Source organism: Canis lupus, chromosome 1 (genome assembly GCF_003254725.2).
Source record: "Canis lupus dingo isolate Sandy chromosome 1, ASM325472v2, whole genome shotgun sequence".
NCBI classification, from domain to species: domain Eukaryota; kingdom Metazoa; phylum Chordata; class Mammalia; order Carnivora; family Canidae; genus Canis; species Canis lupus.
In genome coordinates, this window is record NC_064243.1 from 2654409 (window position 1) to 2681443 (window position 27035).

General features: G+C 54.4%; 1 protein-coding gene across 4 annotated transcripts in view; it reads left to right on the forward strand.

Annotated features, from left to right (window-relative positions):
- Positions 1–8461: 8461 nt before the first annotated feature.
- Positions 8462–27035, forward strand: part of LOC112643942 (myelin basic protein) — a 114984-nt gene continuing 96410 nt past the window's right edge. For all 4 annotated transcript variants that reach the window (XM_049111653.1, XM_049111654.1, XM_025421965.3 and 1 more), the window contains exon 1: positions 8462–8628. The gene's annotated coding sequence lies outside the window, so the exon portion shown is untranslated. The remainder of the gene's footprint in view (positions 8629–27035) is intronic.

Consider the following 27035-nt stretch of genomic DNA (forward strand, 5'->3'; position numbering starts at 1 on the left):
TACTTGGGGAGGCAGGGTTGAACCCACAGTAAATGTTAAAAATATAACTTCTTTGTAACCAGCAAGCAGCAGTGTCCTGTGGAAGTTGGAGGCTCTCCAGCCCCGGAGCAGGTTGGGGAGACATGCCCCATGCTCTCCGTCCCATTCTGCGGGCGGGGAGTAGGGACGCACCTGCCCCGAAGACGCATGATGGGGAGCAGGACGCAGGCTGGCTCAGGGAGGATCTGTGCTCAGCGCAAGGCTCTGACGGCTGACCCCAGCCCTCTGGAGACAGCAGGCGTCTAGCCCTCATGTCACCCTGTGATTTCAAGTCATCAGTCCTGAGGTCATGTGCAGGCAGTAGGTGACGTTTTGAAGACAGTGTTCACCCTGCCGAAGAGGATAAGCATCTTGAACACCCTCTAGGGCTCCATGTCCCTGGTCAACAGGAAGTCGTCCTTACTCATGCCTAACGTTATCAGGGCTCCTGCCTTACATCTGATCTGTTGGCCTGCCTGTGATCGTTCCATACGATTATTTGAACAGTTTTTACTTTCTGTTGTGCATAAAAAATGCGCAGATGCAGGGCAGACACTTAGCTTGCCTCTGCTAGGTACTGGGCCATGCTTGAGCATCCCACACCCCACCGTCTCGTGATCCTTGGGACGATCGAGCATAAGGACAGAACTGGCACCGCCATTCACGAGTGAAGAAACAGAGCCCTAGAGAGGCTAACTAGCTGACCCAGGGTTGCACGGCTGGTATGCTGCAGAGCAGAGGCTCACCTTGTGTCTGCCCCTCGCGTCCATGCTTTGACGATGATACAAGCCTATGTGGCACAGTGACAAAAATCTTTCTTATGTATGTGTCGCATGTAAGTGTGAGCTGCCGCTTCTTCTGGTGGGGCTAACGCTTCTTTCTAAAGTAACCAGAGTGAGGCTGTCCCTTCAGATCATCGTGGATCATGAGCTCAGCCAGCGCAACCAGACAGAAGCCCCAGGCTCTCATTTGAAGATTGAGATGCTCCAAATAAGGAGCATGAGATGCCGAAAGCACTTGAGAAGAGACATCCATGCAGAGGATGAGGTCGTGCTGCCAAAACCCACAGGGGGCCCTTGTCACAGCCCCTGAGCTGCCAGGTCAAGCCACACCTGAAGGCAGCCTTCTTTCTGAACCTTCTGTGACAGCCTGCAATGGAGATCTTTTATTGCTCAAGTTATTGTTCACGTTGGTTTTCTTCTACTTGCACTCGATCCATAATTTGGTCCAGGAGTGCAATGTTATTATGAGCAGCTTTATACGGAATGAGGTAGGCAGTGATTGGTCATCCTTGATGTTGGAAAGTGAGCGTATGGCTACAGGACCTTGGGGGGTCAGGGGTGCTTAGATGACATAGAGCTGCAGGACTCGGGACATCCCAGTGGGAGAGTGCCATGTGGCTCAGGGAAGAGATCACCCGGAGCTGGAGCTGGCCACCTCCTGCGGACAGAGAAGATGCAGGCGACGGCTTGGTGTGCGGCAAACCTGTCACCCCACAGCGTGCAATCCAAAGTAGGGGCAGTTTGGAGACCAAGAGCCTGGTGGGGGGCATGGAGGGTGTCCCCCCGGGGCTGAGCCCAGTGTCGGCTGGGAAGTAGGGACTCAATAGAGGGCAAGAGGGAGGCAGGGGGAAGCATGATCCTTGAGCCCTTCCCAGGCAGCCACACCCCCATCTCCCGGACTCAAGGTAGAAGCTGAGCCCTGTGCGATGCCCCCAGGCAGGGAGGACATGCTCCTTCCCTCCTGCCCCAGGGGTAAGGCCACAGCCCTGAGATCCCATGTAGAGCAGAGGGAGGGCCTGTTCCAGGAGCCCCACTCCTGCCCAGCAGCTCCAGCTCATGTGGGGCTGACAAACACTGCAGCTCGGTTACTAAGCAACTGACAGGCAACAGAGGGCTGAAGCCCAACTTGTTAAAAATCTTGTATTGGCAAAAAAAATTAAAAATTAATTAAAAATTAATTAACTAAAAAAACAAGCTTGTATTTCCAAAAAAAAAAAAAAAAAAAAAAACCCGAAATCTTGTATTTGCAGACTTGAAGCTGTCAGCCGGGGCTCCTCACCCCCAACCCTGCCAACACCCAGCCCTGGATCTCCCCAGCCAGGAAGTGGTGGCGGGAGGGCCTCCCCACACCAGCCCCTGAGGTGCTCTCCCCACACACGGCCACCCAGGAACCCGGGCTGTGTTGTCCATCCCCACAAGGCCAGCGCTGCGGTTCTCCTCTCTCATCTTTTCCACGAAGGCTTTCATTACAATTAGTCCTCGTTTCCCTCTCCATGGAGAGGGGGGCAGCCACATGTTCCCGGACACCCAGGAAGTACCTCCGGGGGTGACAGGGCTTGACCTCACCTGCAGTCTGAGCTAAGAGCTGCCGTGTGTGTGTGTGTGAGATTTGACTTCATGTCCTTGCAGGGAAGGTGAAGGCGTCTCCAAGCCATTCTGGAAAGCGAGTACATGTGCAGGAGCCCTGCGTGGAGCCCTGCCCTCACTTAGCTGTGGACATCACTGTTCGGAGGTGATGTCCCCTCCTCCGGTACCAGTGCCCAGACACCACCTCCAGAAGGATGTGTGCTCGGCGGAGCTGACCCCATGCCCTGGCTCCTGGGCTCGAGCACTCAACAAATCAAAAGAATCCCCCCTGGTTTCAGTGAACAGGACCCAAGACTCCGAATGGTCCCAGGTCAATGCAGCCCTGGACTCGCAGAGCCGAGTGGGGCTGGGAGCTGTCAGCTGCCCTGTGGGACAGAGCTGACCGTGAGGATTCCAGAGGGATTAAGGGACCAGGAAGAGAGAAACTGGGTCCTGGTCACGGCACTGTATCTGCCAGGACACTCACACTTTCACCCACTAGGGAGGATACATTTTCCTTCTCCTTTAAAGCATGCCCCTGGGTCCCGGCTCTGCAAAGGGTAGCCAAGCTCCTGCCAAGGTTCCTGCACAGAGATGCAAGGGAGGGTGAGATGGTGGGAACTCAGAGCATCTGGATGCTTCCTGGGCCTGTGTGGGCCCCAGGTGGTCAGTGGGATCCTGCCTGGGGTGGACAGAACTCCAGGGTGGGCAGGGGTGGGGCAAGGTGGCAGCAGGACAGGTGGATTTCTGTCATGCTGACTAGTAAGATCAGATCTGAGGACACAGGGTCTGAGGGAAACATAACATTTCTTCAAATCTGGCTGCTTTAGAACAGATTGCCTTTCTTTGCGCAAACCTGATCATATCTCAGGCCACCGTAGTGATAGAATCACCCATGATCCCGTATCATCCATGCTCATTGACATTTGTTTTAATAGCCTATGGTACACATCCGCCTGCCAAACAGAAGCAAGTTTCTATTTTCCTCACCAAAACTGACCTCGGCGATGGCTGCTTTTGGTTGCCATAAGAACAGTTATAATATAAACATTCGATCCCAGAGACGGTAATGCAGATACACAGATTAATTGAGCAATAGTTTGGTTTCTTCCGTATCATCCAATTAGTATCGAATATTCTAAGATGTAACCTCATTAGCCGTCGTGAAGAGCACCCACACACTTTGGTACAAACTCCCGGGTGCCATTTACCTTGCACAAAGTGGCCAGAAGCGTCAAAGACAAAATCATGTCCTCGTAACGGGTGGCAGGGAGCCGTGATAAAACAGACTTGCGAGCTGCAAAAGTTTCTCGAAGGCTAATGGGATTTATAAGGTGTGGAGCAACTCAAGTCCCATCTCACTAGGATTGTGAAAAAATGAAGCCACAGAAGCACTGGACACATGGCATGAGGACCCAGGAGAGCCAGACAGGAGGGGGCTGGGACCCTCTTGTTTCACGAGGGCGTCCACCCACTGAGACCACAGACCCCAGAGTGGCTGCTCGGACCACCCTGAATTCCTGTTCTTCTATTTCTTGAAAAGAGTTCCCAAATTTTATGAGCTTTGGGCCCCACGGAATTTGCACCCGTGAGTGTGAGAAAAGTTTAAATGAGAGACATTTACAGACCTTGAGAAGTATTTCCAGACAGGAATGCGGGCGGCTAGGGGCTCTTCTCTCCAGAAGGTTCCGTCTGGGTTCACACAGGCTGTCCTTTCTCACATCCCGAAGAACGACTGTCTCCTGACTCCTCCAGCTGCCCCCTACCCCTTGTTGCTTTACCTCTTTAGCAAAGTTCCAGAAAGGAGGGTATGCAGGCACCGCCCCTGACACTATTTCCAGGGCACTCTGCCCAGGCTGTCACCCTGGCCCTGGTGAAAATGACCCACAGCGGCCACCTTCCTGGGATTCTCTGCCTGGATCCTCCTCCCACATGATCCTCCTCCCACCTGCTTATCTGGAATGTCAGGTGGTGCTCCTGCCAATGACTCCCCCGTGTTCCCATCAAACACACCGCACTCCATCTCCACCCGGACACCTAATAGGCATGTCTAAAAGAGAGCAACGCTCCTGACCTCTCCCTTGTCAGAGGCAAGGCCATTCCTCCAGCTGCCCAGACCCGCTGGGGTATGTCCGCAGGCCCGTCTCCCATTTCTTATTCTGAATGTGCTCCCTCTGCTTCTCTCTCCTCCAGCCACAGTGGGCTCTTAACGATTCCTGGACCACTTAGGTCTGCCCACCCCAGGACCTTTGCCCTTACCACCCCCATGTCCTGGAATGCGCGCCTCCACCCCCACCTCTGAGATATCTACACGGCTTGCTTCCATCAGCACCCACTATGCCCCTTCCCTGTCTTATTTTCCTCCTTGATTCTTCTTTATAAGCGGCAGGTGCTTATCTTCCCCAGGCAGCCTGCCAAGGACCCTCAGTCTAGCTGTGATCACAGCACTGGGATAATCCCTGAGACAATGGGGACACCAAAGAGAGGCAGACCCACCCTCTGCCTGGTGGAGGCATCCTTGTGCTGCATGGTGGAGGCATCCTTGTGCTGAGCACGCGGGGGAGGGGACCGTGTCAGAAACATTCTGCCAGGCTCTGGTCATCCACCTCCTAACACAGTGGGTTATCTGAGCACCCAGACTGCCCTTGAGGGCTCTCTCTCTCTCTCTCTCTCTCCATCAGGCCACCTGGGCAGAGCCTCCATATCAGTGAGACCACTTGTCTCCCTCAATGTACTCCCCCACCCTGCCTGTCCCAGCGGGCAGCGCCTTCCGCCACCCGCAGCAGAGGGACCGGCGTGGGTCAGCCACTAGCCTGCCTGTCACCAGATTCTGACTCTGGCCCCGCCAATAGACACAGCAAGTTCGATGCTCAGGCCTGCTAGGCCGGGCACCCTTCTGCCTGCTTAAAACACAGTGGTGACAGAGAGGCATGTCCCTGAGGACCGTCTGCCCCAGCTGTGCCCTTGCGTGGTCCCGACCCTGTGGGGCATGGGGAGCAGATCCCATCACGGCCTTGAGGACGCAGCTGATGCCTGGACAGCCCTCAGTGCCCAAACCCACAAAGGCCCAAGCAGGACTTACTTAATTAAGGCCATATTCCTTCCAGGGTGCTCTCCGCTCTAGAGGGTGGAGATCACCAACTGGAAGCTTCCCAGGCCCCCTCCCCTTGGCAGGCTCCGGCTCTGGGAAACCCTGCAGCTCTGGGGTGGAGCTGGAGTCACTCTCCCCACTGCGCCTCCCCTGCTGCTGGCTCTGTCTCTCTCTTCTGCACTAGCTGTTCCCAAGCCCTGTGGTTCCTCAGCAGGTCAGGCCCCCAGAGCTTGTGGGGCTGGTGCCTGCCTGCCCCCTCCCTGTCTGGCCATGTGCCCTGGGGAGCACGTAGGGGGACCCTCAGGTCTTCTGCAGTCACTGCATTTCCAAGTTCCATGCAAACAGCTATGGGGCGGTGAATCTGAACAGGGGCTGTGTGAGCTTGGTGGGGGGCGGGGGCGGGGTGGGGGGGCACCCAGGTGCCTGGAGCTGCCGTGGAGGCTGCAGGTGAAAGGAGTCTAGGAGCACCGTGGGGGTGCCGTGGGCATGGGTGTGGTCTAGAGTCCTCAAGTGTTTCCTTGTTCACATGGGGGTTTTTGTTGCTTTTTGGGAGTTCATGCACCTAATTTACTGGTATTTGTGACCTGAGCAGAGTCTATCCAAGTACGAACCTGAACTTTTCTTTAAAGATTTTATTTACTTATTTATTTGAGAGAGAGACAGAGAGACAGAGAGCACAAGCAGGGGCAGCGGCAGAGGGAGAAGGAGGCTCCTCGATGAGCAGGGAGCCCCACACAGACGCGATCCCAGGACCCCGAGACCGCCACCCAAGCCAAAGGCAGACACCCAGCGGACTGGGCCATCCGGCGACCCTATTAACTGGAATTTATGGCGAAATAGTCAACCTTCAACCCTCTGCGGGTAAACTGCCTGCTTTGTGACTATCACCAGCAATTTGTTCATTACCAACCAGGGTGAAAATGAGGCTCAGTCAGTCCTCATCTGCGCGAAAACATAATTACAAAGCTTAGTCTGTTGATGAGGAAAATAAAGAAAACTCAAAATGCAAGTGGTCTGGTCGACTGGAAATCATTTAGGTTAATTTACCTACTTCCTTTAGCTCGGGTTAATCAGAAGTTTGGCTCCATTGAACAAAAATTACTGAGTGTGTACCATGCATAGCCTATTGTGTCACTTGCTGCAATGTGATGTGCCCAAGGGGCCTGCCCTCATTATCAAGTGTGCGAGTGTTGGACAGAAGGCCAATAGGACTTTTCTTAAAAATGTCAAAGAGACGAGTTTCGGCTCATTTACTCCTTACTTGTGAAAAGACCCCTTTCAATGTTATTCAGCAAAATGAATCTCTGTGTTTTGTGAAAGGGGTGTGGCCATCTCTACATGAGGTGTGACTCCCACAGCGAGGGACCCGCCACTGCCTCCGTTCCTTACTGAATAGTCTTCCTTACTCCCTCGCACACAGTTTCCTTGAAGAACTCATGACTAGGATTTTGGGGGCACCATGTCCCCGCACAATAGGCATAGTAGGATTTTATAAAGAGTCTTTAAAGAGAATTGTTGCTGGCAAGCCTGACATTTGCAGAGACGGCTGTTGGCATATGTGAAGTTTCTCGAAACCACGAAAGTCCTCTGAAACAGTGGGAAACAGCGTGGCCTGTGGGCCTCCCCACCGGCCAGCCTCCACTGAAGTCCACAGGGCAGGACCCCAGGCCCTCCGTGGCCCACTCACCCTGGGACATTTGTGGGGATGAGAAGCTGTTTGTGAGGCTGACATGGGCATCCAAATGGTGCCTGGTTTCTGGGTTGCCCTGGCCTGAACTTGAAGAAGTTTGGGGTGGGGGTGAGCTATGATGAATGGTTTGAGTCAGGGCCCTGGAAGCTTCCTGGGTTTGATTCACCACCCTGCGCACCCCTGCTGTGTGTCTGACTCCCTAACTCCCACTCTGTTTATTAACCATTTCTGAAATGGAGCCTGAATGCAAGAGAGAAAAGTTAGGAAGTTTGGCACAACCAGCAGCCCCTTCCCGCTGGCTGCCCCTGCTGACCTCACTTCCAAGTTGGGAATCCATGTTCTCCCCTCCCCCAGTGTTTTCTGAGGAAAAGCATCGCCTCAAACCCTTGAACACCGTGGACAGTTCCTCTTAGAATCAGCGGCATTGGCTGGAGGTGGAGATCCCTGGGGAATATGAGGGTGGGGTTGGGCGGGCAGCCCTGGAAGCAGCAGGCCCAGCCCAGGGTCAGGGGCTCGCTGCCTCTTGCCAAGCACCAGACTTCCCCCCACTCCTGACACGCTCCATGGGGTCCCCGCAGGCTCCAGGGAATGTCAGATCCAATTCCTTGACCCAGAATCCAAGTCAGGAAGGAGCCAGGACCTTGGCACTCCCTCCTCCCTTCCTACTGCCGGGAGGAGGCCTAGGGGACCGGCCATCCGCCACCACATCTGTGCGTCCAGATGCCTAACGTCCAGGCCGGCACATGCCTGGGGGCAGCAGGACCGGGGCTCGGCCCCTCCCAGTTGGGCATTTTCTGGTCTGTTTACCTGTGCCCCTTGCCTGCCTCGCGGGGGGCGGGGGGAACGCGCCTCCTGGGGGCGCCTGTCAGCGACGCTCCTGTCCTGCAGCTCCCAAAGGCGGACCGGGGAGGGAGCACGCTGACCCGGGTCAGTGGGTGGATCCGGCAGTCCCCGGCGCTGCGGCGGGCGGGCACGGGGGAGATGTTCTCTCGGTGCCTCCCGGCGAGGTGGCGGGTGGGGCGGGTTCAGGGGCCCAGCCCCGGGAGAGGTCCGCAGGGCAGCGGGTCCAGCCGCGCCCCGCCCCGCCCCGCCCCGCCCCGCCCGGCCCGGCCCACTCTGCGCGGGGCCCCGGGCGGTCCGGGCGGTCGGGGCGGTCGCGGCGGTCGCGGCGGCGCGGGGCGGCGCGGCAGGTGGGCGGGCGGCGCGGCAGGTGGGCGGGCTCCGCGGCGGCCGCGTTCACCTGGCCCGCAGGAAGCCGGCGGCGGGGGCGGGGGCGGGGGCGGGGGCGGGGGCGGGGTGCGCGCCGAGCAGGGAGCCGCCGTCAGTCGGCGCGGCGCGGCGCGCCAGCGAGGACGAGCCTCCGGCCCTGGCGGCCCGCGTCTCCCGCCCCGGAAGGCGGCGCCGGCGGCGAGCTCCCGACCCGCTGCGCACCGGCGGGGCCCGGGCTGCGGAGACCCCTCGGCCTCGGAGCGGCGAGCGCGGTGGGTGAGCCTGCGGGGCGGGCGGCGCCCGGAGCGGGGACTGCGGGGACTCGGGGACTGCGGGGACTGCGGGCACCGGGGCGCAGGTGGCGGGCAGGTGGCGGCCCGAGGCCTCCCTGCGAGGAGGGGGCGCTGGTGTGGACGCCGGCCTCGGGCGGCGGACGCTGGAATCGACGGGTTTCCAGGTGTGGCCTCCGGCCAGGCCCGGCGACCAGGTCGCAGCTAGAGCCGGAGGCCTGGGGTGGCGGCGAGGGCGGGGTTTAGGGGTGGGAGGTGACAAAGGTCAAAAGGGGCGGCTCCGGGCGGTGCAGACGGTACCGGTGTGGAACCGAAGGGGGCCGGGGGTCCCTCCAGCTCAGAACGGGCTACCTGCAGGCTCAGCGCGCGGACGCCCCCCCGCCCCGGCCCCGGCCCCGGCCCCGGCCCCGGCCCCGGCCCCGGGCGCAGCAAGTCTCTCTTCGATCAGCAGGGGGCGGCGACGGGAGACTCGCCTGGCTTCCGCCTTCGCTGGGCCTGTCCCAGCTGCCGCGCCGCTGCCTGCAGCCGCCTGCGCCCACCTGCAGCCCCCTGCGCCCACCTGCAGCTGCCTGCAAGCCTCCTGCAGCCCCTTGCAGCCCCCTGCACCCACCTGCAGCCCTCTGTGTCCCCTGCAGCCCCCTGTGCCCGCCTGCAGCCCCTTGCATCTACCTGCAGCCTCCTGAGCCCACCTGCAGACCCCTGCACCCACCTGCGCTCCTGGCACCTATGACCCAGCAGAGTTGGGCCCCCTCCTGGGCCCGACTCCTAGTGGTGGTGACGGCTCCAGTGTCTGTGCCTTCTGTGGTCACTGCACCGACGCCCAGGCGGCTCTGGGTCTGGTGGGATGCTGGTGGCGCCGCTTGACTTCTTTTGGGGTCTACTTTCACCTTTTGCTTCGGAAGGCAGAGTGGGGTTTGCAAAACGTTTCGGTTTCTTGGGGGGATCTCAGTAAGACTCTGGCAGGAAACAGGCGCGTTCTGGTTCCTGTTCTCTGTTTTCCCATCGCGACAATGTGAGAATCAACAACATGTGTGCCTACAGCTCTGCATCCGCGGCAGGCGCGTGAGGTAGCTAGGGTGTCTGCTGAGGGGTGTAGCCGTGGTCCAGGGGGCGTCTGGCTGACCTGGCAAGGGACACCCACACTGGGTTAGAGAGTTTTTCAGAGGAGCGGGAGCTTGGGGAGCACCCTGTCCCATACCTGTGCTTATTTGAGATTTTAACCCTCAGGGTCAGGGAGACATTGCACAGACTGTGGCCCCCACGTCAGGGACCAGCGCCATCTGGGTACCGCAGGCTCACTGGCCCCCTTACACACACAGCTGTCTTGGAGGGTGGGCCACGCCGCAACCTGACCCAGGCCATCGGCCTGATGGTGCGTTTCTACCAGACAAGGAAAAGTGCCCATCAGGAGTTTTATTTTTTTAAGTGGAATGAACAAGAACCCGGAGCGAAGGAATCTTGTTAAAAATTACCGTGCAGTGTCGGTTAGCAAGAGGAACCCGAGCAACAGGCAGCAGCCAGCTCTGTGATTTTTTCGGTTGCCACCTGAACTTTTATGTATTTATTTTTTTAAGATTTTATTTATTTATTTGTGAGAGACCCAGAGAGAGAGGCAGAGAGAGAGACAGGGAGAGGGAGAAGCTGGCTCCCTGCGGAGAGCCTGATGCAGGACTCAATCCCAGGACGCTCCACTGCCGAGCCCCCCAAATGGCCACCCGAACTTTTAAATGTTAGTTGAAGCATGTGGTCACCCAGGGTGCAGTCAGAGGTCCTGCCCCGGGTGCACACTGTCCTTTCAGCCGTGGCCCACGCCCTCCCATCCCCCTCCCGGAGCCTCCAGCACCACTCATCTTGGTCCCCAATTTCTATTATTTCGTCATTTCAAGAATGCTGTATAAACGGAGTCATACAATATGCAACCTTTTTCAATCAGCTCTTTTCACGCAGCACAGTTCTCTTGAGATCTTGCAAGTTGAGTACGTGTGCCACTCATTCTTCTTTATTCCTCAGTTGTGTTTCATGGTATGGATGCACCATTCTGGGGTGGTTTTTTGTTTGTTTGTTTTTGTTTTTTTTAGTTTTAACCATTCACTCTTTGAAGGGCACTTGGGTGGTTCCCAGTTTTTGGTTATTATGAATAAAATCGCCCTGAGCATCAAAGTACAGGTTACCCAGGCATGAGCATGGCTTTCATTTTTTGGGAACAAATGCCCGGGAGTTCAGTTGCTAAGTTATATGGTGAGCACGTTTAATTTTATTAAAAAAAAAAAACAAAAAATCCCCGCCACACTGTCTTCTGGAAGGGCTGCACCATTTTGCATCCCGCCAGCAAGGGTGGGAGTGACCCAGGATGTGCGCAACCTTGACAGCAGTTGGCAGCGTTGCCACCTTTTATTTTAGCTGCTCTATCATGAGATGTATGGTGACATCGTGATTTTAATTTGCATTTCCCTCACGGGGAATGACGTTGAAGATCTTCACGCGTGAATCCGCCATCTGTACATCCTTTCGGTGAACAGCCTGTTGGTGTCTCTGCCCGCATTCTAATTGGATGTTTGGTCTCGATAGTTCTTTCTATGTTCTAGACACTGGCCCCGGGGGTTGATGCTTAGATGCTGGTAGCTGTCTTTCATCTTCTCCACAGGGTTTTGATAGAGAGGAAATTTGTCATTTTGATGAGATTGGTTTATCAATCTTTCCTTTCATGGATTGGGATGGTGGGGGAGGGGAGGGTAAGAACTTGGCCTCTCTTGAGGCCCCGCGGATTTTTCCCGTTTTTTTTTTTTTTTTTTTCTTTCTTTTTTCCCCTCTGCGTATTTCTGGTTTTGCTTCTTGCACATAACTCTCTTGTCCATTTTGGGTTAATTTCTGTAGGAAACATGAGGCGTAGGTTGAGGGCGTTTTGTTTTGCTTTGATTTGTTCTTGCCTAGGAGTGTCCTGTTGATGTGGGGCTATTGCAGAGCAGATCACCCCTCACTCAGGTTGCTTTGCTCCATTGTCAGAAATCATGTGTTTGTGTGGGTTGTGGTTCTGGGTTCTGGGTTCCATTCCAGCCATCCTCATGTCTGTCCCTTACCAGCAGCATGCTGGTGACCGCAGCGGAGTAGGAAACCTTAACATCGGGTAGAGTGAGTCCTCTTACTTTGCTCTTCGTTGTTGAAGCCGTGGCGGCCCCTCCAGGCCCGGCGTCTTCTGGCGCAGGGGTTCGAACAGGTTGTTCACGTCTGCGAGCTCTCGGTGGGATTTTGATTTCCTTTTAAATCAATTCACTTTCTTTGAGATTGAAAGTGTTAACATTTTCCAAAATAAAAGAAGGAAGATAAGGTTTATTTGTAACTGATTGAGCAAATTGCACGCTTAATGTTCTAGTAGAGACTCATGCTGGACACACACGGCAAGGCGCGTAACCAAGGGGAACGAGCGTGGAAACGTGGGCGGAGAGCACAGGACAGGAGACAGTCCTCAGTGTCTGAGAACTTGGGCCACGGTCCCCCTGACACACACCCCCTGACACACACACACCCTGACACACATGCACCCTGTCACACACACACCCTGACACACACACACACACACACCCAACACACAGCCCCTGGCACACGCGCACCCTGACACACATGCACCCCCAACACACACTTACTCCCAGCACACACATACACTGACACACATACTCCTGACACATGCAACCCCTGGCACACATGCACCCTGACATACACACCCAGCACACACACACACACACATACCAGGGCACATACTACAGCCCCACACTTCTATACACATACCCAACACACACACCCTGACACATACCTCCTGACACACACACACACACACGCCAGACACATATTACAGCCCACACTTCTACACACACACCCTGACACACACTCATACCCTGACACATACCCCCTGACACACACATCCTGACACACACACCGTGGCACACACACACTCTGACACACACACCCAGACACACTGCAGCCCCACACTTCTACACACAGACCCTGTGACACACACACCCTGACACATACACACACACACTTGGACACACACACACACACCCAGGTATATACTACAGCCCACACTTCTACACACACACCCTGGCACACACACACGGGCACACACACATGGACACACACACCCAGACACATGCTATAGCCCCACACTTCTGCACGCAGACCCTGACACACACACACACTGACACATACCCCCTGACACACACACACACAGACACATACTACAGCCCACATTTGTACACACACACACCCTGACACACACACCCCACCTGCTTACACCTGGAATCAGTGTATATGCTATTGGGGCACTGCTCCTGGACACCTCTGTCCTCAGGAGAGTAAAGCAGCAGTCTGCACAGTAAGAGCTACCACTCTGTTCCCCAAATGTTATTTGTGTTATTTTTTTTATTGCTTTATTAAGTGGACTCCCCACCCAGCATGGAGCCCAGTGCAGGGCTTGAGCTCACGACCCTGAGATCAAGACCTGAGCTGAGATCAAGGGTGGGACACTTAACTGAAAGCCACCCACATGTCCCCAAATGCTATTTAAATAAAGTTTAATCCTCTGAACTTCTCAACCCAGGAGTTTATTTTTATGTGCCACTGTCTTCCACAATAGTATATTTCCAGGACACACACAGAGTCCGTTAAGAGGCCTGGCTAACCTGTCGCCCCCCCAGACAGATTGTTTTCTAAAAGGACACAAAGGGACCAATGGTACCCATGGGGCTCTGGAGGAAGGCAGCATGTCGGGCTCCCAGGCCCTCCCTCTGGAGGCCCAGTGTGTTCCTTCTCCATCCCTTGCTGACTGCAGCAGTGTCCTGGCCCCCCTTTACACACCAGCAGTGTCCTGGTCCCCATTTACTCACCAGCGGTGTCCTGACCCCTGTTTACACACCAGCGGTGTCCTGGCCCCAGTTTACACACCAGCAGTGTCCTGGCCCCTGTTTATACACATAAGAAACTTGAGTTTTCTAGGGGTAGCAGGCCTGTCGAGTGACATGTGTGAGGTCTCTGAACCCATGTCCCGAATCTCTGGTCCTTACAGCTCCACAGGACTGACCTTCACAAGTCAGAGGCCCCTGGATCAGGGGATGTGACTGCCCTCCGCCCCTCCTGGCCACTCCCGAGGGTGCCACCAGGCACCTGGTCCCAGCAGGCCACGCGAGTCCAAAACTGGGGCCTTTGCAAAACAGTTCCTCTGGGAGGGAAAGTATTAGATAGGAAATAGATTTTTCCCCTGCAGGAACTCAGGAACATCTCTCTTGATGGCCACACAGCACACCACATCAAAACCAACACTGGCTTTGGAAAGGGGTCAGTGGCTCATAGATAGTGACAAGGAGGGTGACGCTTTCGCGTGTGAGGGGGTTTCTCGGAGGCCTGAAACCTCAGCCTTCTTACAGGAAGTGAGTTGCTACTCAGAGCCCCTTGGCTGTTTTTCTGAGGGTAAAGTGTTTCTCTTTAGTAGGTATTGCTAATTCAAAAACACACACAGTTACAAGAGCTGTTGAGAATATTTTATTAAATGCAGTGGTTCTTACTTAGCAGCACACAGATTTTGCTTATGCGTAATGATGGCTTGGATTTGCTTTAAATCTCCCCAATTTGAAAGCTGGCTAGCGAACCAAATAGTGTTGATGTTTCGTTGGTGAGCAGACATGACTTGGTTGGACTTGCACACTGGGTTTGGTTGTGATCAGTGGTCAACATTCAGTGCCAACCATCCTGACATTTTGGTGACTGTGTGCACTCTAAGCACTCCGCTGCTGGGGCCCACGCTTGCTCATGGAGCTATAGCCGCCCTGTAGTGTGGGCCCCTGGGGACAGAGCCCCAGCCAAAAGCCACGCTGCCTGCTTGTGGACCCAGCTCCCAGTCTCCACCATCCCGCAGCAGCCCTGTCTCCATCACCCCACAGCTCCATCTCCACCACCCTGTGGCTCCCTGGCTCCTGGCTGGAAGCCAGCAGCACAGTGACTTCCTGTGAGTGGGGCTTGCTGAGACATGGGCCCTACTGGAGTGACACCCCTCCTTGCAGAGCAGTTTTCTGAAATTCATGTTTCAGAGAATGACTCCTCTTTACTGCAGTTATATTGGGTGGGGGGTTGGTTTTTGTCAGAGGGTGGGGAGCATGGCGACCCCACTTTTAAGTAGGGGGAGAGCTCCCGATGGCCTTGTCCACCTTGTCCACCGCCTGAGAGCCGCCCTGCCTCATGGGGTGACCTGCACCACCCAACCCCCGCTGCAGGGCGCCTGCCCCGGCCACGCCCTGCCCTCCCTTCTAGTGAGGAGCGTCTGTCAAAGCCCCTTGCCCGCGGGAGCAAAAAGCCAAGTGCAAGCACAGCTCCACCAGCAAAGATTGTGTAGACACAGAGGCCACCTCCACATCAACCACCAGCCTAAACAGACAGACAGAAAGACTCACGGTCACTCTTCCTTATCCAGAGTCTGATCTGGAAACCTAGAGGCAAAGCACACACGGAACAGAGCTTCCCGCATCTGCTTAGCGGGCTGGTGGGGGGCAGTGCTGGCTTGGTGGCAGGCTAGCCCATGGCCCACCCAAGTGTTTGCCACGGCCATCTGGCCCGGCTCCGCGGGCTCTCTCGAGGCTGCAGGATGGGAGGGCTGGTGTCTGGTGCCCCTGGGTGCTCTGCCAACCACCTGCATCGTTTCCTCCAGAATTCTTACTAAATGCAGAGTTCTGGGCCCCCAATTCTGGGACACCACCCACATCCCTGGTGCCTGGGGGCAGGAATATGTATTTAATGAGCTCCCAAGTAAACTCCGAGGACTCCAGCTCTATGTGAAAGAGGTGATGGGTACCAGGTGTCGGAGCGTAGGTCACCTCTACACAGGGTTATCCGAGTGGACATGCACATGCTCACAAACATGCATTTTAATCAGGTCAACAAAACCTGTACATATCACTGATAAAAAATGGCTTCATGTTAGAAGGAGTGACTCATGGAAGATATGGTTCTCTACTTTTATACTTTTATTTGTATCGTTACATTTGCTACCCTGTCCACATTCAGAGACCAGCATCCCTGTCCTGCCCGGTAAGTGCTAGCACCTCCGGTGAGGAATGTTTGTGGATGCTCCTATTCTCTATCCAGATTCTCCCATGTAGTTGAAACCTCACAGTTTGGCGAAACTTGCTGCAAAAGCAAAGAGTACAGAGCTGTGTTGCAGGCATCCCAGATATGGTAAAATGCATGATTCATTTTTAAAATGCATTGACTGTGATGTGCAGACTGCTCTGCTCTGGGTTTCTAAGTCCAACAGGATAAAATGGGTGTAGGTCCTGCCCTGAGGGGCTTTTCTGTGTTATCAGGGGACTCAGAAGCACACAGATGGGTTTCCCACTGCAAACCGTCCGCTCAAGCCCCCGCATTGTGTGCAGACACCCCCACCACGGGGCTCCTGATGGGGGGGACCACCCGGTAGAGAGAAGGAGAGGGAGGTCGCCTCTCTGATGGGTCAGTACTGTGCAGTAGTGAGGTGGATCCTCCCTCCACCCAGTACCCCCTTTTCAGGCCCCCAGCCACCCCAGCAGCCCTATGCTGCTCCCCCGGCCTGGCTGCCTGCCCTGCAAGTCCCCTGCTTCCTGACAGGCCTGCTTGATCTCTGGGCTGGCCCCAGGATGCCCACCTTTCCTGCTCAGTGTTTAGCAACGCTGTGGTCTGCTAGCATTTTGCATGTAAGATGCTTAAATGCTGCATCATGCATATGCATCCAGGGACACAACATATAGGCACTTTGCCTGGTGTCATTGGCATCGCATGGGGGGCTCATATCTGTTGCACCCACGGATGGATGGGTTCTGCTCATCCTGAGCATCATCATACCACGGATGCATAGCAGGGTCTGGACTCTAACGAGACATGCACCTGGGTCTGTTCGTCACCACTCAGGTGTACGGGGGACGTGATTGCTTTGGCTTATGTGGTGCCTTATAAGACCAGATAAATTAAAGCAGGAATTTAATAAAGTAAATATGCTACTTATATTTTAGGAACTAGGTTTCTGCTTCTGTGTGTGTGTGTGTGTGTGTGCGCGCGCGCATGTGTGTGTGTGTGGCAGTAGGGGAGCTTTGGTGGCTTTTACTCTGGTTCTTTTGGTGTCTGAAAATGCAATAACCTCGGAGTAGCTGAGACCCAGGATTTATGAAGTGTGAGCAGCAGCTGCAGTTGTCTTCCCAGGAATATAAAGAGGATAAATCAAATGTCGGAGGCATGCAGAATGCGTCTATAGCTTCACTGCATCATGTTATATGGCTCTGTGAAAGGTGGTATCGTCCCAACGGGGAGATGATGGTTCTTTCATTCTGTCATTATTTCCATGTGTCAACACTTATTTTTAAAGAGAGAGGGATTTAAGGCAGCTCTTGAAAGCTGACCTTACTCATGTCAAACTGGTGGTTGGAAATTGTTCTATGAAGGGAGGTGGAAGTGTGCAGACCCAGCAGACAAACTTCCTAAAAGTGCAGTGAAATGTCACGGTTAAAGCCACATGAGGGGAAAAAAGCCACCTGAGGTAACAGCCCTAACACTAAATGTAAATATAAATATATATTTACAGAGGATTAGCAACATCAAAATAAAGTGTCCTGCATGGAAAGGATGTTTTAATGTGAAGGTAGATTAAAACCTGGACAAAATTGCAAAACATTCTAAACAACAACAATGACAACAACAACAAATTTGCTCATGAAGATGGAGAAGGTCCTGGGTGGTGGTCTCGTGACGGCCACAGGGACACCATCCACTCAGATCCTAAATCTCTGAGACTTAACTTCATTTGCTTTCAGGACATGGGCTGAGAGAGGAATCTGAAAAAAACATACCCTGGCCTCAGTGCCCAGCCAGGCTCATCCCTGACCTCCTGCAGTGGAGCAACTCTTCCTGACCGTGATGCCTGTCACCAGGTGGGAGCCGGGAGGCAGTTGCCCTGGGCTCTGAATCCCAGCGTCTCCCCATCCTCTCCTTAGGTTAAATGGGTCACTTGCTCTGGAGCCTCTGCACAGAGCCGACGTGGGGGTTTCCTGCCCAATCACAGAGGTTTGGTCATGCCTCGTGGAGGGAAGGGGACGTGACAGTGTTCAGAGGGGGAGCAGGATGTGTCTGTTCGTCCCTCAAAGCAGGTAAAGCCCAGGCCCTTCTGAAGGGCAGAGTCCCCGACCCTGCGCTGGATCCCCTCCCGGCCTCTCAGGAGTCTGTGTGGTTTGCCCTTGACTGTGGGCCCCTTCCCACCACGTGTGGGGGGAAAGCCGCTGCTTGGGGGCCTCCTGGGCCCGGCCTCAGGCTCCACGCCTATATGTGGGCGGCTGCGCCTTTTGCTACATCTGCGCCTCCTGATCCCTGTGCAGCCAGGTTTTGTTCTGGAGCTGAGAACAGGGAACCGTGACTCTGGCTCCCACCTGTGTGCTCTGCACCCCTGCCACCTGTGCTTCCCACACTTCCTGTCTGTGGGGTCCTGGGTTCTGTCTGGGCAAGGGCTTCCATTCTCAGGGTCTGTGCCCCTTGCTGGGCCTTTGGTGCCCCTGTATCCCATACCCCCCTTTTGGTGTACCTGCTCCATGGATCTCAGCTTCTCCCCCAGCTCTGCTAGTCCTCCTGGCCATGCCCACCCCTTGGGCTTCCTCACGGTTCACACGTTGCTCTGGTTGGGTGCGATGCTATAAATCGAGGATGGGTCTGCAAACACACATGTGCTGCCTCTGTGTGCCCTGTCTCACTCTATAAAGGGTTTGAGGCAAAAGTACGTTAGATTAGGTATAAGGAGCCCCCCGTACAGAGTGGCAGGCTGGAGAACACGGGTGGATGTCCCCCTAGCGTCCCAGACCTCAGAAGAGGCAGAGAGGAGTGTGCACGTGTGCCCGGCCGAGCATGGGCATGTGCGCACTAGTGTGGGTGTGTCCGTGCCCACAGGCCTGAGGGAGTCCAGCTCTTTTTGCCCTGCTCCTTCCAGCACTGGGCACCAAGCAGATACTCTCATAGTGCATTTTCGTAGCATCTCATCCTGGATGTGGCCTCTGGCTTCAAGAGACCGGCAGTGGCTGTGTGACACAGTGTGGCCGGCTTTGTCTAAACCCTGTCAGGGAACGCTTGAAGCGTAAAGACACTGGGCATGCGAAGCGGGCGCAGGAGCCCGTGCCCACCGCTGGCAGACCCAGAGTGCTGCCACCGGCTGCCGGGCCCAAGCCACCCTCGTGCTTCCCCGGATGGGCGGCAGGTGGGGCGCCGAGGGGCCAGGGGACAGCAGATGGGCCTGGAACCCAGGTTTGCTGTCCAGGTTCCTCCACACCCCGCCCCCCGCCGTCACCCAGTCCATCGTGCCCTTTTCCTCTTTACAGTCGCTTCTGCTCTGCCTCTAGGAGTTACCACGCCTCACCAGGCTCTGCGAAGGAGGTCGAGCGGGAAACGCTGTGATAGTAAGGAGTATAAAGGGTGCAGGCGCTTTATTATAATATTATAGCTGGGCTTCAGGAAAGCCCTGGGTGTCCTTAGAGCGCCATCCCTGACAGTCTTATTTTGGTGGAGCGAGAAAATCATAAGGCCTCAACCTAGAAGTACTAAATATTGGTCTTTTAAGATACCGTGTAGAACCCAAAGGTCACACAGAACCCGCTTGGAAAGCTTAAGTTCAAAATGCAAGCTTCCGGCAGTCAGTCTTGTGTTCATACTATGCTTGTACTCTCGGAGCTTGGTATTTATTCATTTAAATGCCTTTTTTCAGTCACAGGCTTTTTTTTTTTAAAGATTTTATTTATTTATCCATGAGAAACAGAGAGAGAGAGAGAGAGAGAGAGAGAGAGGCAGAGACACAGGCAGAGGGAGAAGCAGGCTCCATGCAGGGAGCCCGATGTGGGATCACGACCTGAGGCGAAGGCAGTCACTCAACCGCTGAGCCACCTGGGAGTCCCCTCAGTCAGTTTTAAAAGAGACTTCGTGGCATGATGTATCCCTGTAAAGCTTCATCATTTACTATTGCTCTGCGATGGTTTTCACCCAGAAGGGAGTGAGGAGTGGAGGCTGGTGAAGTCGTCACGAATGTACTTTTACCAGGAGAGCAAAGGCTACGAGGTGTGAAGTGGAGGACGAGGTACCCCCTCTGACCTTTGGATGGAGCTCATTTCCTTAGTAAATCCAAGACTCGATGCATCAAGAAACCCTTTCTTAGAAGAAATTAAGTGCCTTGGTCACGGCCAAGTGAGAGCCGCAACTGTGGGGATGGCTTTCCGTGAGGTTGCCATGTGCATGCCTGGGGTCAGATCAAAGCCAGTCTGCCCTGCCAGGGCCTGCTGTGTGACTTGGGGTCCCCAACCTCTCTGTACCTCAGAGCTTCCCCATCTGTAAGGTGAGGAGCACAGCGTAGCCCCGTGCCTCAGTATAGGGGCAGCGGATGAAGAAGCCGTGCCCTGAAGTGTTCCTACTGTGTAGGAACTATGTGGTGTCGGCAGCTATCCACTTCCTGAGTCCAGACCCCTGGCCCCTGCCACCGTGTCCTGCTTTCCTGGACTCGTCTCCCTCTCTGTTGTGTAAATCTAACTCTCGCTCACCCACACCCTTTATCTTTCCATCATATCTCAAGAATTGCAGACCCACCCTGTAAAAGGTGGCATGCCCGGGTGAGCAGTGGGACCCGCTGGGGGCTGAGCCATGTCTCCGGCGGGGCTGATGACCATGCAGAGCATTCTTGTCCCGGATCGGAATCTGGGCGGTTCAGGGCTACGTGCCTGCGTGAAGACAAGGTGCTGGTGAGATCTGCTGTCTCCCACAGGACCACGTAGGGTTGGTGATTGGAATCTGGAGATTTTAGATCGATAATTCTAGGACTTAAATGTTTTATGCATCTTCAGAAAGAGACGCAGTTAGGACTCAGACCCTAGTCTTTTGGCCACAGGCCTGAGCTGACGCATTTCTTCTTCCCTGTGCGTAACTATCAGGACTTGTCACACCCGGTGTCAGGGAATTTATGAGCCATTCGGAGGTGGGCTGAGATATGCGGGAGTCGAAGAAACATTGTTCTGTCCTTTGATCACCAGCCCTGGCCCCGAGCGGCCCCCAGAGTGTTTGTGTGCGTCCTCATGGCCACGGACGGTGCCCTGGGTCACGTGACACACGTGGCCATATGGTCATGGCACAGGTGTCCCAGGCCATGTGGCTCACCTGGGCAGCCCTGTGACAGTCCCTGCCGGGGCTCAGCGAGGAGATGCCGAGGGAGAGGGCCGCGCCCCTACTGGCATTTGCTGTCCTCTGACCCATGGTCTCTATCTTTAGGTGCTTGTCAAAGATTAACAGCAGCTCCAGGAAGTCGCATTTACCATCCTGGCTTTACTGATAAGGAGGAACTGAGCCAGAAGCCTCTGGGCAAGGCGGGAGAGCGCCGGCAAGAGAGGGCCTGCCCAGGCTCCAGGCTTCCACGCCAAGCCCCGGCGCCCCGGCCCAGCGTGGCCCCCGGTCTGGCCGCCTGCGCCCCGCCTGCCGCTGCAGAGCGTCCCGGAGCCCGTGGGGCGCAGCACTGGTTCGCGGTTGGCGCCGAGCCCTGTGTGCCCCTGCCCCGAGCGGGTTTTCTCCCCACGTGTCAGGAAGGCCGGTCTCCACGTGACGTCGGCCCGGCGGGCCTGGCGGGCCTGGTGCTGGGAGCCAACTTCCTAGGACCTGTTTGCACACGGGAATGTTCCCTCTTCCCCCGTAAGAGCAACAAAATCTAAAAACCTCTCTCCCCGTCACAGAATCGTGAACGTGTGAGCAGAAGATTCTGAAAGCGAACCTCACGTACACATTACAAGCTTCGGCTCCTCTGCCTCTTTGCCCCCAACCAAGAGCCTGTGGGGTGAGGCCGCTGCCCCGGCTGGGCTGCCCGCTGCTCGCGGCCCTGCTCTGATGGCGCTTCGCTCCAGCCGCCTGGCCCTGTGGGCGCACGCTCGGCGGGTGTCCTGCACACGCTTTGTCCGCGAGTCCCCGACGTCCCTTTCAGGTGCTTTGGACGACTTTGGGGCCGTGTCCTTTTGTGCTGGAAATCTGCTTGAATCTGTGAAGCCTGGCCTTTTCCCCCTACACGCGCCCCCCGCGGCCACATTCCCTGCATCTCCCGACACCTGATGGGGGGTCAGGCGGGTGCGTTTGCCCTCTTTACAAGGGGGAGCCCAGGCTGAGTTTAGGGAAGGTGCTCAAGGTCAGAAGAACAGGTCACGGCCTGCCTGGGGCCCAGTGGTACTTTCTTCCTAAACAAGCTTCTGAACTGGAGACAGCTGCCCCTTCCTCCCACCTCTTCTTTTGTGAAATGCCTCAAAACCTTTAAAATATTTTCCTGACTCTGAAGCCTTTAAACCTTTCTTTGGAAAAATCACAGTAGACACTCTTGGCTCTGGGTGAAATTCCGTCAGGCTGTGTGGCTTCACTGAGTTGCATGGGGCGGCTGGCGATTCTCTCTCCGTGCTCAGTGTGCCGTGTTGACGGACAGGTGGGTGGTGTGTGCCTGGGAAGTGTTGGGAGCACCGCACAGGTGTCTGAGGAGGAGTGTCGGGGGGCACGGTGTCCAGGAAGTTGGGGTCTCCTAGGTTAGCAGTCTTCCCTTGTGGGGGAAGAGCTCCCATGGAAGGATCAGCCAGCAGCTCCCCGGTGAGTTCCTTCTGTCTAGGGTTAGCATTTCCCAAAAAGGGAATAAGGATGCCCCTTTGGAAATTTCCCCACTTCCTGTTTTTTTTTTTTTTTCTTAAAGATTTTATTTATTTATTCATGAGAAACGCACAGAAAGAGGCAGAGACACAGGAAGAGGGAGAGGCAGGCTCCCTGTGGGGAGCCCGATGTGGGACTCGACCCCAGGACCCCGGGATCATGCCCTGAGCCAAAGGCAGATGCTCCACCGCTGAGCCACCCAGGTGTCCCACACTTCCTGTTTTATTACCTTTATCAGGTTACCTCATTCCTGAGATATCCTGACTACACTCTGTCAATCTGAATTCTAGAGCTTTTCCCTCAATATCCAACATTGCCACAATTCAGAGATCAGATAAACCTCTTCTTTGCAAATGCACGAATCCACCATCTTTCCCTTATGTTCCTCTAGAACATATAATTCCTCTAGAACGTATTGTTGAACCACCTCCAAAATACGACGAAATGCTCCTGACTGCCTGGTGGCTCCTCAGCCAATATGAGTGACCAATGCACGCCATTCCCAGGATCCCAATATCTGCCCCCCCCCAGCATGTGTCTGCACAGCATTTCCTGGGTGCCACTAGGGACCCCAGTGACCAGGTGCTGGGGCCGTGAGGACCCAGGTGATGTGGGAACTGCAGTAGTGATAACAATCAACGCTGTTGACCTGTAAAGTCTAGTGAAAGGCAAATATTCCATTTATGGTTAATGGCAAAGGATGTTTAATTGATACTAAAAATTGAGAAAGCCAAAGTTACCCCTCTAGTGGGATTTTTAAATCCTGCTCCTGTAAGTATGTGTCAACACCCCTCTCTGCTGGAAATGACTCACAGATTCCAGCAGGTGGATTTTAGCAAGTTCTCTGTGGGCTTGGTGCTCGACCCACCGTGGTGCAAACCCCACCCCGTCCTTCCCAACCCCCAGCCAGTGGCCTCCCGTTGGGGTCCCTACTGGCCACGCCCACACTGTGGCAAGTGCACACAAAACAGGGGAAAACATTGCTCTGAATTAACATGTGTGGATCATGGCACCAGGGACCAATGACAGGGACAGATCATCCTCTGGCTCCCTACTGAGTACGGAGCAATTATTTATTTAAAATGTTATGAGAGCCTGGGTGGCTTGGAAGTTGGGTCTCTGCCTTTGGCTCAGATCATGATCCTGGGGTCCTGGGTTGGAGTTCCCTGCAGAGAGCCTGCTTCTCCCTCTGCCTGTCTCTCTCTCTCTCTCTCTTTTTCTCTCACATGAATAAATAAATAAATAAAATCTTTTAAAAAATGTTATTAGAAGACAGTCAAATGTTTCTGGTTACGATATGTGGAAGATTAGCTCTTTTGGGTCAGAATGAACTCCCTATTGGTCTCATTCTGAGTCTGGTGCCTTGTGTAACATACAAGCCATTCTCTAGGGAAGGGAAGACAGGGCAGCTGTGTCAGTGATGTGTGGTCAGGGCCTGTGGCCATCAGGTCCATCACCTTCCTGGACCCTGTGGTAGTACGATGTCCGTTTCTACAGAAGGGATTCTAGGAGCTGAGAAAAGTTTGATTTGCCAAGGATGATCTATGATGAACAGCTGCTGGCAGGCAGGGAATTAAAACCCAGATCAAAATGATGCACTTTCCACCGGTTGCTCCTGTAAGATACTTGGTAGAGAACTAAGGTCATCTCTGCTGTTCTCATTAGTGAGCTTGTTATCCCCATGCAAGTGTCTGTAAGAAGCAGGTTCTTACCGTTCGTGTGTTTTTTAAGGGTACTTGCTACAGTTAAGGTCTTATTTCTTTTTATTGTGCTAATTAATTATATAGAAACATATCACATCTCAGACCCACTATAATGTTTTTTTTTTTTCCACCTAAGACATATTGATAAAGTACTTTCCTAAAGGCCTGATACACTCAAAGCTAGATTCAGGCTTCTTCTTCTTTTTGATTGTATTTATTTATTCATGAGAGACCCAGAGAGAGAGGCAGAGACACAGGCAGAGGGAGAAGCAGGCTCCCTGTGGGAGCTTGATGCAGGACTTGATCCCAGGACCGTGAGATCATGACCTGAGTTGAAGGCAGACACTCAACCCCTGGCCACCCAGACATCCCTAGATTCAGGCTTCTAAACGGTACTCTCTTGGCTATGAAATGGGAATAGAGCTTACAGGCTATTCCTGTAATTGCATAACTTAGCAGGTGGTGGTTCTGAGCCCCCCTGCACCGTGAAGGTTGTAACATCCCCACCTGACCCCGCACCGCGGCCCCAGCCTCCCTGGCTTCCGGGTGCTCAGGGAAGTCCCTGTGCTCTGGACGATGTCTAGGAAGACCAGTAACAAGACCTTCTCTGTCTCACAATCGTTACCCCACTGCCTGTAAAAATGCCCTCGGCGGCACTTCACCAAGAGTGGATGGTGTCTTAGAATCTGAGGGCTCCTCTGAGGTTGGGGAACACTGTCTCCTGAGGCCCGGGCTGGGAGACTCATGCTCTCTCGCCGCCCCGTTCAGCACAATTGCCTCACTTCCTGTGTCGGGCTGGTCCCTGCAGGGCCTGAGCTCTGGTTTCCGGCTCCTTGTACAGTGTCATTCCTGGGCTTCTCGGGGGCACTGGTGTTCTCTCCCCTTCTCTGCCCTGGACCTTGTCGGTTTGAGTGGATGCCCCCGGAGAGGTCTGTGCATTCATTCCTACAGCTGCGTGCCTGCCCCTGTCCTCTCTTCCTGGGGTCACATGCACCTGCTGGGAGGGACCAGAGGATGGAAATGAGCAGCGCCCAGAGCTCACCCTCACCCTCACCAGCCCTACTGTGTGCTTCCTTCAGTGCAGGACAGCCAGAGGGCTTTTCTTCCTTCTGCCTTAAAGGCATCTGAGGCTCAGAGAGCTGGACCCGTGGCCCTTCGTCCCTAGCCCAAGCCTAGATTGGCACCCAACTCTGACTTGCCTTGTCTGCACTTTTAAAAGTTAGAACTCCAGTAGGATGTGGTTGGTTAAAGTACCTGGTGGCACTCTGTTTTCACCTCTGTGCCCCCAAGCACCCCAGCCCACGGGGCACCGGTACCCCCAGCCACCCATGGCAGGGGGTTGGCCTGTGCGGGCTCCCTCAGGATCTCCACCAAGGGACCAGCTGGGAGTCTTGCTCAGTATGGGTGAACTCTGAAACACAAAGTCTGCACCAGCAACGCTGGATTGCTACCTAGAATGGGATATGCCAAATTCTAGCCCCCTGGCTCGTAACAGTGTGGATGCTGACATATACGTGATGCTCATGTACATGTGACGGAAATTTCCAGTAACCGCGGGGGCCTGTTTAGGAGTCCCCTCTGGAACAGGCTGTTCCCCCTAAACAGTGTGTGGCAGCTCCTGCCAAACCAGAGGTCATTCTGCTTTGAGCTCCACCATCCTCCCTTCCCTTCCTCCATTTCCCCTTTTTATTATTTCACAAGAAACCTCTCGGATTACTCAAGACGCTTCAGAGTCAGCTGGCTTCCAAACAGCATTCCACAGGCTCAAAATCCTGCTGTCTCAATTCAATTAATCTCAGAAATGGAATGGAATAGGGGCGCCTGGCTGGCCGGGTCGGGAGAGCATGGGTCTCGAGGTCAGGGTCTCAGAGTTTCCAACCCCATGTTGGGTGTAGATTCCTTAAAAAATTAATAAGGAAACTTAAGAAAAAATGAAATGGGATAAAGATGACCTGCAAGCGTCCTGTTTGTTGGTCTGCAGCTGGTTCTTCTCAGCCTGCGGCCCCACCTGCTGGCTCCACATGCACAGTTAGACCCAGCAGAGCCAGTGCCCGCCGCTTGGATGATGACGGCCCCGATCGACGAGTATATGTTCCTCGTCACCTTGTATTTCTCATCTTTCTCTCCTGGCCAGTATGTACATTGTGCGTTTAAGGTGAGAATCTGCCTGCGTGAAATGACACGTGTAAGATCTCTACTAATCTGAGAGGCCAGTCAGATCGAATTGCTTCTGTATGCATTCATAGAATATTTCATGGACTTTTGTTACTTCGAGCTATCTTGGGCTCGGTAGTCTTGAGTTTTCTAAGTAGTGATTAAATATTTCAGGAACAACCCTCCCAAGGATGACCTCAAGTTTTGCTTTAAAGTGTGATGAAGTTTTGATCAGGACTGAGCAGCTTGGAAGAAGCATTACCTTCTCCAAGGCGGGGGGGGGGGGGGGGGAAGGTGTCTGTCATTGGATTCCAGCCTCAAACGCCCTTTGCTCAAAAATAGTTCTACTTTTGTCCACAAGCAGCCCCCAAATATTGACACACACCCCCACCCTCACACACACACACACACACACACACACGCAATTGTGATTTAGGTTAAATCCTTAGAGATGTGTTTTCTGGAAGGAGAGAACATTGCTCTGGGATTTGCCTAATACCAACCGAGAATGTAGTGAGGGGGTGCTGGACGCTGGTGGAAGTAGGGGTGCGGAGCAGCCAACGTTGGGCTGGAGTGCCGCCCGGGTGCAAACATTCGTCTTTATGCTCAGAGAGAAGAAACTCCCTAAAGTCCAAGTTGTTGGCTTTAGAAGGAGTTAACTCTTTTTGCCTGTGTTTCATTTTTTTTTCCCCATCCCATTTAACCCACTCCCCCTGCTCGCCCACCTCCCCTGTGGTGACCATCAGTGTGTTCTCTGGCATTAAATGTTTCCTGGTTTGTCTCTCTCTCTTCTTTTCTCCTTGTTCACCTGTTTTGTTTCTTAAATTCCACATAGGA